General features: G+C 40.0%; 1 protein-coding gene across 4 annotated transcripts in view; it reads left to right on the top strand.

The window, feature by feature from the left end:
* Positions 1-23: 23 nt before the first annotated feature.
* The window catches only part of sclt1 (sodium channel and clathrin linker 1), a 189,831-nt gene continuing 176,925 nt past the window's right edge, over positions 24-12,929 (top strand). For all 4 annotated transcript variants that reach the window (XR_011353954.1, XR_011353956.1, XR_011353955.1 and 1 more), the window contains exon 1: positions 24-238. The gene's annotated coding sequence lies outside the window, so the exon portion shown is untranslated. The remainder of the gene's footprint in view (positions 239-12,929) is intronic.

Here is a 12,929-nt window from a genome sequence, read left to right as displayed (position 1 = left end):
CTGGAGTTGGAGCATCGGTTCCCTCTCCGGATGGGTTAGCGCGGAGGGAGCGCTGGGCCGGACGGCGGTGGTTTAAAATCTCCGAGCGGCAGCTTGACGGGTCTCTTGGTGGATGAGCATTGCTCCAGCACCCAGGACGGCATCGTGTGGTTGTCATTGCTGCGGCGGTAGTGGTGGTGGCGGCGGTGGCGTCGTCGCTCGGCCGAGCCGGGTCGGAGGCTCCAGGGTCAGACCGCAGGTGGGTGCCGGTTTCTCCCTCCCCACCCCGCACGCGTGGGTCCGTTTCCAGGGCAACAGCGGGGTCCCGGGCGTGATCCACGAACTCTTCCTGCAAAATCGTATCTTTATCGAGTATCCGTGCTAATTGCACCTTAACGCGTGACAACAATTTAAAAAAAAAACATTCTGCAAGCATGTTGCACAGCGCAGTGTAAATGTATGTATTTAGCTTTAAAGGTTGGACATCGCGGGCTTTCATTCACGTGAATTACATATAACGCACAAAATGCTGTAAGAACTCCGTGGGTCAGGCAGCAAGAGATAATCATGGTTTCGGACCCAAACCTGACTGTCCATTACCTAGCATGGACGTTTGCTGACCCGCTGAGCTCCTCCTGCATTTTGTGTTTGCTCCAGCGTTCACAGTCTTTCTCGTTTGGATTTCGCGCGATCAATCGTGGAACACGATTTGCATTACCTGGGGTGCCATTGGATCTGGAAAAGAACACCACTTGTGTAGGTTGTTAAATAAGAAAATCTGCAGATTCTGAGATCGAGTGCAATACACAAATGTGCTGGAGTATACCTGATGAAGAGCCCAGGCCCGAAATGTGGTTACCCTTTGTATGTTGCGTGACCTACTGAGTTTCCCCAGTACATTTGGGAATTACACCGGTTGTATTGGTGCGCATGTCTGCACTCTTTGAGGGTCTGGTTGCCTATTTGGCAATTTATTTAGGTTTGTGCTTTTATTAAAAAAAAATATTATTTCACTTTCGTTCTTTGTACATCATAATAGGTGTCAAAGGTGATAAGAATATGCACAAGGAGGGGTGTGGTGTCAAGAAAGGCCAATACTCGAGCAAAAGCTTGAGATAATCAAACGCTTTGAAAGAAAGGAAAGGGCATGCTATGTCGTTTGAGATATTGGTCTTGAGGGATCTCCACTTCATATTATGAGGGATAAAGGAATGGTAATTTTGCTCCTATGCCTTGTGGTTTTATGCTGGTAAGATAAAAAAAGAAAGCAGTTTTTCTGGAACAAATGTAAGTCAAAGCAAAACCTAAAAGTCAAGACTCAGGCCAAAGATGATGGAGGAAACTGGGAGGCTCCTGCATTTGTGGATCAAAGTATTCTGGGACAAGTTTTTGACGATAAGACAAAAAGCGCTGGCTGGCAATCTGTGAAGACTTGAAAAGAAAATCTGAAAACCCATGTAATGTGATGCTTTTCAATTCTAACAGTGACTTGTTTGCAGGATTCAAGGAGCACTGATGCCCCCATAATGTGGAATTATACAGAGAAAATGTAGGTGTAGAAGAAGAATCTGCAAAATATTCTCTCCTATTATGAAATTCTTCAAAGAAAGGTTACAGTCTGGATCAAATATTTGTGTTTGATTAAATTGACTTGTATTGTAAAAAGATGCTCTCTCAAACTGATGCAGTAAGGGAAGAAGCTATGTTCCATGTTTTATGACAGTGCAGGATATGCTGATTTTGGTTTTAGGGGCAAATGTAGACTTGAAGCTTCAACTGGTAATTGTGTGCCCCTCAGCCAATCCTCTGGCCTTGAAAGGCCTGAATGGCTCAAGACAAGATGCCGATTTCCAATCAAGCAAAAGAGGTTGGATGACTGAATTTTTTTTCCTCTGAATTCATTGTTGATTTTGAGGGAATGTCTGAAAGTTTCTGTGAGAGGGGGAAAAAAAGACTAAAATTCTTCTCATAAGAGACAATGCACTGAGTCATCTATTTGCAACAGCAGAATTTTCAGAGCAGATGAAAATGATATATTTGCCTCCTAACACCACCTTCGTCTGACAGCTGCTTGATTGAGGACTAATCACAGCATTCAAGGTCTGTTATCTTAGGAGCACATTCAAGAATCTAACTGAAGCTACAGAAGACGAGGACAAATCAAGCGCTGCCAATTTTTAAAAAAATCGTCACTGTCAACATCAATTTAGAGGCCTACGCTGATGTCACAAGGGAACATTTGTATGGTGTAAATTTCTCCCAGATCTTATCAAAGGCTTTAAAGGCTTTGAACCTGTCAAAGAACTTCCCAAATTAAATCAACAGTTGGTGGCCTTGGCTAAGCGAATTGAATTTAAAGAGGTGGACAAGGAGGAGGATATTGAGTTGTTAGAGCCTCATTAAGAAGAGATTTTCACTGAAGATTTGCCACTGTTGGTTTTGGAGAGGTTACTGTAGTTCGTGAAGGTGATGTGGATGATGATCAGGAAACTATGCTTCAAGGGTTTGTCACATCTCTTCTGCTCTCTGCATTGCAAGAAATTGATAAGCAACTATGATGGTTCGAGGACAATGATTACAATGCTGAATGCAGGAGGAAGGTCATTTGTCCTGTAAAAGCTACTCTTTCACCTGATTATGAACTGCCACATGGAAAAAATAATTAGCAAAGCAGCAGAATTACTTGATTATTTGACCAAATAATGTTGTATTTTTAGCTTGGCATTATCAAAAACACTTGTAGATGTGCAGTATAGCACCATTATTATTGAAAATCCTGCAGGAAAAATAACTTGGTTATTACCTTTAATCTATTTTTTTTTGGATAAATGTAATGTTTCTTAGGGATGCAGTTATCGCATTATAGCAGAACAGGCTGCATAATGCTAATTTTTTTTAACAGTTTGTACATTAGATGCAGAAATAACCCTCAAAATATTTGGGAGTTGGGATTCATGGGAAGCAGACTGGAAGGTGTTATTCACAAGAGAAAAGGACCTTGATCAGGGCGAGGTCAGAATAGAACAGGCTTGTGCGCTGGATAATGCTAAGATTAAGGAAGATTAACTGTTGGATCTTCTTAAAAACATTAAGATTGATAAGTTACCCCAGCCAGAGGGAAGAGATAGCTGGGGCAGTGGCTATGATCTTTGAGTCCTCTTTGGCCACAGAGGAGGTGTCTGAGGATTGGAGAATGACAAGTGCAATTCTGTTGTTTTTCTTAAAGGGAGAATTCTGGGGATTATAGACTGGTGAGTCTGATGTTAGTGGTGTGCAGACTATTGGAGAAGATTCTTAAGGATGGAATCTATGAGCATTTGGAGAAGTACTGTCTAGTCAGGGATAGCCAGCATAGCTTTGTGAAGGGAAGGTCGTGCCTCAAGAGCTTAATTGAGTCTTTGAGGAGGTACCAGGAAATTGATGAGGTAGATGTGATCTATATGGATTTTAGTTTGGCATTTGACAGTCCTCCCCATGAGAGACTTGTTTAAAAAGTCATGACGCATGGGATCCATGGAACCTTAGCTGTGTGAATATTTTTTTTTTAAATGGCTTGCATGTAGAAAGCAGAGAGTAGTATTCTGCATGCAGGTCAGTGACTAGCTGAGTTCTGCAAGGACTTGTTCTGGGACCCCTGCTCTTTGAACTTTATAAATGATCTAGATGAAGAAGCCAAAGGACGGGTCAGTAAATTGCAGATGATACAAAGGTTGGAGGAGTTGTGGATAGGGCTGAAGGTTGTCTTTGGATATAGAAAGGTGGTGGATGGAGTTCAATCTCGGTAAGTGTGAGGTGATGCATTTTGGAAAGACACACCAGAAGGCTGAATAGAGGGCTAATAGTAGATTACTTAGGTGGGTGGATGAGCGGAGGATCCTTGGGGTCCAAATCCATGCACCCTTCAAAGGTCGCTGCGCAGTTTGATAGGATAGTTAAGAAGGCCCATGGGATGCTGGGCTTCATTAATTGGGGGATTAAGTTCAAGAGTTGCGAGATTATGTTGCAACTCTACAAATCTCTGCGAGCACATGGAGTGTTGTTGTGAATGCACTCACACAATTAAGTCTCAGAGACGTGATGCTTTCTCATCCTTTACTTCTAATAGACTAATATGGCTACTGACAGACAGGGTTATATATATGGAAGGGTGACATCATGACACCCACGTCCTGATATCCAGCAGAGGCCGGGCTTATACCCAACACTCATTTTCCCACCAACCCCCATCCCACCCCCCCCCCCCCCCGCGGTAAATACCGACTGGACCCCTTCAAATTAATAAAATTTACATCGGTCCCAGGACTACAAGTGAGAATTAGAATACATCTCATGAGTAATTATAAAAGAGAAAGTATTTAATAATAATAAGGGCACATAGTCCTTAAAGCATTCAGGTGGTCTTCTTTCTCTTTTTGATTGCCTCGGCATAGTTTGCTGTGCTGGTCCTTGCTTGGGTCCCCTACATATTTGGGTCGGTGGTGACTGCCTGCCTTCGTTGACCTTTGGCAGCGACCGCCTTTCTTCGTTGCCCTCCTGGCTGCATGTCTCAGTTACTGAACTCCCTGGCTCTGCGATTTTCTCTGCCTGCCCCTCACTTGGCCTGAGGGTTGGGATGGTCGGGGCAGGCCACAGCAGGTCTGGTTTCACCTCCTCCAGTTCATTAGGCAGTTCATGGACCTTGGTGTCAGTCAATGCTCATAATTGGTCTATGTATCGCTTCCACAATCTGTCCCCCACTAGAACAGAGTATGAGCAGGGGCTCAATTTTTGGAAGATTACTCTACCACCCATGGGTCTTTATATTGTCTATAATCTTGTACCAGAAGACTCTCACCCACTTCTAATATTCTAGATGAGGTTTGTGGCGATGCTAGTTTTTTGCAATTGGAGACCCAGATTTGGATGACCTGTGGACAGCCTGGTCCGTAGGTTGCGGCCAAACAGTAGTTTGCTGGGGTGCATTTTGTGGTAGAATGTGGCGTGTTTCTGTATTCCAATAAGAAATCTGCGATTTTTGTATGTCCAGGAGGCATTTAGAAGTTTCATGGTTTTCATTGCTCTTTTGTACAAAATACTTGGGTGATAGGGTGCGGACAAAATATGTCTGATATTGTTGTTGCACATAAATATTTAAAAATGTTCTGATGTAAATTGAGGTCCATTGTCCGTAACTAATTCATAAGGCAATCCATAAGTGACAAAGATAGCTCGAAGACAGTCAAACGTGGGATCTGCTTTGGTATTTTTCAGCTGTGAAACTACTGGCCATTTGGAGTGCGCATCCACAGCTATTAGGAAAGTCTCATCCATGAATGGTCCAGCAAAGTCTACATGAATATGATCCCAGGGTTTGGATGGCCTTTTCCATGGGTTTGCTTCTGCCTGTGGGATTTTTTGCTGCATTGTCTGACATACTTTGCATTCTCTTACTGTTGCTTCAATGTCTCTGTCTATGGAGGGCCACCAGACATGCATCCAGGCCGGTACCTTCATTCGTACCATTCCTGGATGATTGTGGTGCAATTCTGATAACATAGTAGTTTGCCATTTGGCTGGAATAATTATACAGGTACCCCATAGTAAACATCCTTCTTCGATTGATCGTTCATGATGGCATGTGTGGTAAAGTTTTAGATCTTCTGGAATGACTTCAGATTTGGCCACCCATTAAGGGTGAAGTATAGAATCTTGCTTAATGATGTCTCTTTTCAGGTTTCTTTTGCAATTACCTGGGCTCTAATGGGCAGTTGTTGAAGTTGTTCTTGGTTAATGGCTCCTGCTCTGCTGTCCATTTAATAATTTCTTCTCGTGTTCTGTCTCTGGTAGAGGCATGCGAGATAAGGCATCTTGCATGGCTGTTGAGTGTTCCTGTTTCATATCATAGTTGTACATCACTAGTAGCTTGGCGCATCTTTGAATTCTGGCCGCAGCTAATACTAGTATACATTTGTGTGGCCCCAGGATTAAACTAAAAGGCTTGTTGTCTGTGATCAGGGTGAATTTTCTTCCGTAAAGATATTGGTGGAATTTTTTGACACCAAAAATTATTGCCATTCCTTCTTTTTCTAGTTGGGCATAATTGTGTTTGCTTGTGGTTAATGTTCACAAAGTCTCTGCTACTGATTGCTCACCTTTTTCTGAGATTTGGGATAGTAATGCTCCTAGTTTCACTGGTGATGGATCCACGGCTAGTGTAACTTTACTAGGGTCGTAGTGGATCAGCACCTTATTTGTTGATAATATTTCCTTTAGTTGATCGATTATGGTTTTCGTTTCTGTGTTCCAATACCATGTTTTATCGTTCTTGAGTAATTGGTTCAGCGGGGTATATAGTGTAGACATATTAGGGATATGTTTTCAGTAGTGATTAACAAGTCCTACAAAAGACTGTAATTCTGATTTGCTGGTTGGGTATGGGGCTCTGCGAATGGCTTCTGTTCCTGCTGGATTCATTCGCACCCCCTCGTTGACGATTGTAAACCCAAGATATGTTACTAAGGGGCGAATGACGGCACATTTGTCCTTTCATAATTGTATATCATCCTGTTGTAGTCTGGTTAAAACCTTTTCAAGGTTTTGTAAGTGTTCATTGTCGTTTTGGCCCGTAATGATGATGTCATCTAGGAAACACCCAACTGAGAGTGCATGTAGTAATTTACCCATTGTTGCTTGAAGAATCTCAGGTGCTGCTGAGAGGGAGTCACGTGATGGAGTAGTGGCCGGACGGTGAACTCCAGCCCTCTCCAGAAAAGTCGGGAAAAACAAAGGAAAACACAAAGGCACAGAAATAAAAGTTACAGAAAAGTGAGTATAAAGGTGGAAAGAAGATGGCGACAAAAAAAGAAAAATCGAAAGCAACGGTAAGAAGAGAGGAAGAGAAGACAAAGGAGGAAAAAGGTGAAGGCCTTACCTGTCCGAAGAGGCCCGCTGTGGAGAGAGAAACCCGCTCCCTCAGGTCGGTAAATAATGGACTACAAAAATGGCTCGCAGAGCCGAGTAAAAGTGCGCAACCACGCATGCGCGATACTTCGCGCATGCGCGATGCGAATGAAAAAAAACACACCGACGGGAGGGGGGACCAGCTGGGGAGTCGATCTCCACAGCCGGCAACGACAGCTGCAGAACACCTGCAGCAAGAAGAGACCACAGAAGACAATAGAAACAAGAAAGAAGAGGAGGAAAGGGCACCAAAGAAACAACAGATGGTCAACCCAGAGGAAGAGGAAGAGTACAGGGAAATAGAAGAAGAAAAGAAAGGCAAGGTAAAGGATATACTTGCTCTTATTAAAGGATACATGGAGTCATTTAAAGAATGGCAAACACAGGAATTTAAGGATTTAAGAAAAAGAATAAACAACACAGAAGAGAAAATAAATAAAATGGAGATGATCTTAACAGAAATGGGAAAGAAAATGGACAAGATGGAAGAGCGGGCAGTAGCAGCAGAAATGAAGGTAGAAGACTTAAAAAAGAAATTGGAGAAATCTAATAAAAAAACTAAAGAGACACAAGAACTACTAGCTCAAAAAATAGATACAATGGAAAACCATAACAGAAGAAATAACATAAAGATAGTGGGCCTTAAGGAAGATGAAGAAGGCAAGAATATGAGGGAGTGTATAAAAGATTGGATCCCTAAGACCCTAGGATGTCCAGAACTACAGCAAGAAATGGAAATAGAAAGGGCACATAGAGTATTGGCCTCTAAACCACAACCACAACAAAAACCAAGATCTATTGTAGTAAAATTCCTAAGATATACTACAAGAGAAAATGTACTGGAGAAGACAATGGAAAAAGTAAGAGAGGGCAACAAACCACTGGAGTATAAAGGGCAAAAAATCTTCATTTATCCAGATATAAGTTTTGAACTCCTAAAGAAGAGAAAAGAGTTCAATACAGCAAAGGCGATTTTATGGAAGAAAGGGTATAAATTTATACTAAAGCATCCAGCGGTATTGAAAATATTTATTCCAGGACAACAAAACAGACTATTCTCGGATCCAGAAGAAGCACGAAAATTTGCAGAACAATTACAAAAATAGACTGAGGGAGGAAGACGGGTAATGAGAGTAAAAATGATCACGATTGATATGTATGCGAGTAAAGAGGTATAAGAGTGAATAGAGACAATGAGCATACATGAATGTATCTGTACTTAGAGGAAAATATAGATAGTATAGACAAGAATTAATAAGGGAAGGTAATGGAATAGAGAGAATAAGGAGGGAATTAAAAGAGTGACCTTTGTGACATATGAAAAGTGAAATCTTTTCTGGGGGAGGCGGGGTGGGGGGAAATAGCGGTCACTGCAAAATCAGTTGACGCTTGCGAGTGGATTCGCAAATCCAAATGGAGAGGGGAGATGTGGTTGTCCGACAAGGGATAAAGGACAACTCAGGAGGTGAAGGGGAGATTGGGGATAAATAAGATAGGAATAGGAGAATAAGGAAAATGTTGGATGTTGTAGAAATGTTGTCTTATAAAGAGTTGAAAATAAGAAAACAGAAATGGAAAAGGAGGAAAGGTAATGATGGAAAAACGGAAAGAGAAGATAAACAAAATATAAAAGGGCTACGCTGAACTATATGTCTTTAAATATTAATGGAATACATAACCAAATTAAAAAGGAAGAAACTACTAAATTTAAATGAATAAATGTATTCCATTAGAAAAAATAACATATAGGTTAAGAAATAATATTGAAATATTCGAACAAGTATGGGAGCCTTACATTAAATACAATAGCGAAAACCTACCGGGGACAAACATTACCTAAGTTGATGGAAGGAGAAGGAAAGAAAAGAATGGACTCAGTAGAATTTCTGGTGTAATTTTGTTGAATGACAACATTGTCTGACTGGCTTAATGCAACCTAGATTGTATACCTAAAATGGATGAGAGGGGGGGGTGGGGGGGTGGCTTGGGAGGAGGGGGGGGGAGAAAAAGTCACTGTATATGTGTGAAAAAGAAATAGTGTATATCATGGCTAATGTGATTTATGGTGTGAAAAATAAAAAAAAAAGAATCTCAGGTGCTGCTGAGATTCCATAACTCATGCATGTGTAGGCGAACAGTCCCAAATGGGTATTGATTGTCACGTATTTCCTTGATTTTTTTTTTGTCCAATTCTATCTGTTGATATGCTTGTGACAAATCTAGTTTTGTGAATTTTTGCCCTCCCTTTAGTGCTTGGAACAATTCTTCTGGCTTGGGCATTGGGTGTTTGGGTATTTTTGAGTGATGGATTAATGGTGACTTTGTCATTGCCCCAAATGCGAATTTCACCATTTTTTTTGTATGGGTATGATGAGCTCTGCCCAATCACTGTATTGTATTGGTTCTAATATGCCTTTATATTTTAGTCTGTTTAATTCGGCCTCAATTTTCCCTTTCATAGCAAATGGGATTGTTCTGGCTTTGAAGAATTTTGGTTCTGTCTTATCCTTTAATTGCAGTTTGGCTTGAATACCTTTGATTTTCTACAGTTCTTATTGGAAAAGCACTGTGGTTGTTGAGGATTTGGTCAAATTCTGGCTCAGAGGAGTCCATGTGGTTTACATTTAGTATTGAACCAATTTCCAGCTGGTCTAGGGGAATATGTTGTAGCAGTTTATTCTGAAAAGTGCTGGTCCCTGTTTAGAGAGAGTGTTTTTGGTTGCTGTTGTTGGTATTGGACTTGGACTGTACATTTTCGAAACACTTTGATTCTGTCTCCTGTAACAGATCTTGGATTTACTTCAGTTGCTTTTACTGGGAGGTGTGGTAACAAATGTACCTTTATGTGTAATTGCATTAGGGACACCTCTGCCCCTGTGTCTAACTCCATCTTCAGGGGGTGTCCATTTATTTTTAGCTGAATAAAGATTGCTGTGTTTCTTCTGTTTATTCCTTGGATGTGTAATATTTCAGGAACTTGAAGGTCAGCCATTGGGCTGTTATCATAATTGTTGCTAGTCTGTCTCTCTCTCTCTCTCTCTGTCTCTGTGTGCAATTGGTTTGACTTTAGCTGCGCTTTAGAAGTGGACATTATAGCTTTGATACATCCTTTTGTTTTGCAATGGTTGCATTAAGAATTTTTGAAGAAACAGTTTTTTGTCAGTGTTTGTATTTCCCACAATGGAAACATTGTTGGCGGAATGACCTCCTGACTGGTAGGTCTGGTTGACCCATATCCAAGTTTTTATCTCCCATTTCAGAGCTGCAGACAGTCCTGTATGCAATTTTTAATGTATCGTTTTCATCCATTGCTAATAATTTTTGCCTTGCTTGGCAATTAGCCAGCCCCATTACTAATCTGTCACGTAGTGCCTGATTTAGAAACTGCTCGAAATGACAGTGCTCCACTAGTTTACACAATGATGCCAGGTATTCACACTGTTTCTCCTGGTCCTTGTCTCCTTTCATAGAATTGTTGCTTTTTTGCCATAACTGGAAGTTTGGGGCTTAAATAATTCCTTAGAGTTGTGCATAATTCATTGAATGTCTTTGTCCCTGATCCTCCCGGGCCAGCAAGGTCTTACAGTGGTCGAATGTTTTGCTGTCCATTATACTGAGGAAGAGAGGGCACGTTTGCGGTTTACTGGACCTTCCATAATATTGTGGGCTACGCATTAGTGGTTAAACCATTCTATGTAGTTATCCCAACATTTTTCTACTTCATTAAATTCCCCAAACTTTTCCTCCGCCATCTTTTTGTGCTTTCGCCTTGATGTTTTGGCGTTTTTTTTTGGGGGTTGTTAGGAAGTAGTTTTCTACCTTCTGTTGTTTTCCTTTTCATGGTTGGTGCATGGAGTATGTGTATGGTTCGTTTCATTCCTCATTGCCACTGTTGTGTATGCACTCACACAATTAAGACCCAGAGACGTGATGCTTTCTCATCCTTTACTTCTATTAGACTAACCTGGCTGCTGACACACATCTATCTATATATATATATATATATATATCTCTCTCTCTCTATGTATATATATATATCTATATATATCTCTCTCACTATATATATATCTATATATATCTCTCTCACTATATATATATCTATATCTCTTTATCTATATAGATATATATATATATATTTATATGGAAGGGTGGCATCATGATGTGGGCGTCATGATGTCCAGCAGAGGGCGAGCTTATACCCAACAATTGTATTCAGTTCTGGTTACTTCTTTATAGGAAGGAAGAGGTGCTTTGTAGAGGGTGCAGAGGAAATTTACCAGGATGTTACCTGGATTGGAAAATGAGTCTTATGAGGCAAGGTTAACAGAGCTTGGATTTTTCTCTTTGAAGTAAAGAAGGATGAGATGATAGGAGACTGAATAGAGGTCTACAAGATTCTGAAAGGCATAGATAGGTTGGATAATCAGCATCTTTTTCCCAGGGCAGGAATAGCAAACACCAAAGGAGATGTGTACAAAGTGAAGGGAGTTAAGTTTAGGAGAGACACCAGGGGTAAGCTTTGTTTACACAGTTGTGGGTGTCTAGAATGCCTTGCCAGGGATGGTTGTGGAGGCTGGAACATTGGGTCCTTTAAGAAGCTCTTAGACAGCACATGGATGGAAGAAAAATAAAGGGTTACAGAGGGTTTAATATTTTTTTTTTAAAGAGTATATGGGTCGGCACAACATCAAGGGACGAAGGTGTTCTATGTTCTTATTGAACGAACTGGAACAATTTGGCTACTCTTGCACCTATTTTGTAAAGTTATGTTTTGTAGTTGTGAGCCTTTAATAAAATTGTGGTAAATATGAAAATGCAAAGTCAGCCACCAGAATAATTTAAATCAAAAGAGAATAATTTGTTTTTCTTTATTGAAACTGACTGTTTTGGACGAGAATAGATTGCCTGTTATCTCGTGCCTTTTGCATTTACTCCTTGAATTACTGGTACAAATAATCTTCATATTATTTAATCGAAAGCTATTAGGTGATATAAAACATGTTATAAAGGTGATTGATAGAATTTATACTTTACATTCAGGTCTAATGAAATATAAATATAACACTTTGTTTTCTGAATGATATTTAACATATATTAACTTTTTTTCTGTTTTTTTTAAAATTTCAATTACTGGTATTTTTCCTCTCTGCTAATATTTTGAAATTTTATAAAAATACTTATTTATTTCTCCATGTCATCAGTAGTATTTTTAAAACAGTGTGAAAGCTCAGATTGCAAAATACTGAAATCCTCGATGGTAAGATACGATTTCAAAGCATTAATGGGATTTGTTCAAAAATGCAATAAATTTTAAGACCATGTGCAATACATTTTATGATACTTGTATGTTTTTGCCACTACATAGTTATTGTGACTCTTAGTTATAGGTGAATAAAAGTACAATATAACAATGTTTTTTTTTAAATTACCATATGTAGTGCTCTATCATTGTATTCATTTGAACCAGTTGGAATAAGATCATTGGTTGATTGGTTTGGACATGTGCAATAAATTAGTGCATCAAAGTGTTTGAGTCATGACAACAGTTGTTTAAAAAAAATCCATAGCAACTGAATCAAGCACAGTTCGGCTTCATCAGGAAATGCCATTGTTTTGATGAAGCAAAGGGGTGTTTGAAATATTTTGATCTGCTTATTGTGTATCACTGCATAGATTGAACACAAACTCTTTGGGTAGTGGTCAATTACAGCTTCTGTGTTAATTTTTACCTTGGAATATAATGCAAAACCTATTTCTGTAACTTTGTTCTTAATGTAGCATTTTCTTAATGTTTTAATGTGGTTTTGGGCCACATATTTTGTTTTAAATTACGGTATGAGTGGCCAAGTTCAAGATGTTTTGAAAAGAGGTGTGACTTATAACTAACTGTAGAGCATAGATTTTCAAGGTGGGGCATGGGGCTTAAGATTATTTTAGTGGGGCGTAAGAATATCTTAGAAAATTATTAAAAAGTTGGTTTGGAAAAAATAAACTCGTTATGTTGGTGTGAA

The sequence above is a fragment of the Narcine bancroftii genome, chromosome 3 (assembly GCF_036971445.1).
Source record: "Narcine bancroftii isolate sNarBan1 chromosome 3, sNarBan1.hap1, whole genome shotgun sequence".
NCBI classification, from domain to species: domain Eukaryota; kingdom Metazoa; phylum Chordata; class Chondrichthyes; order Torpediniformes; family Narcinidae; genus Narcine; species Narcine bancroftii.
Note: the sequence above shows the minus strand (reverse complement) of the source record. Positions and strands in the feature narration are given on the sequence as shown.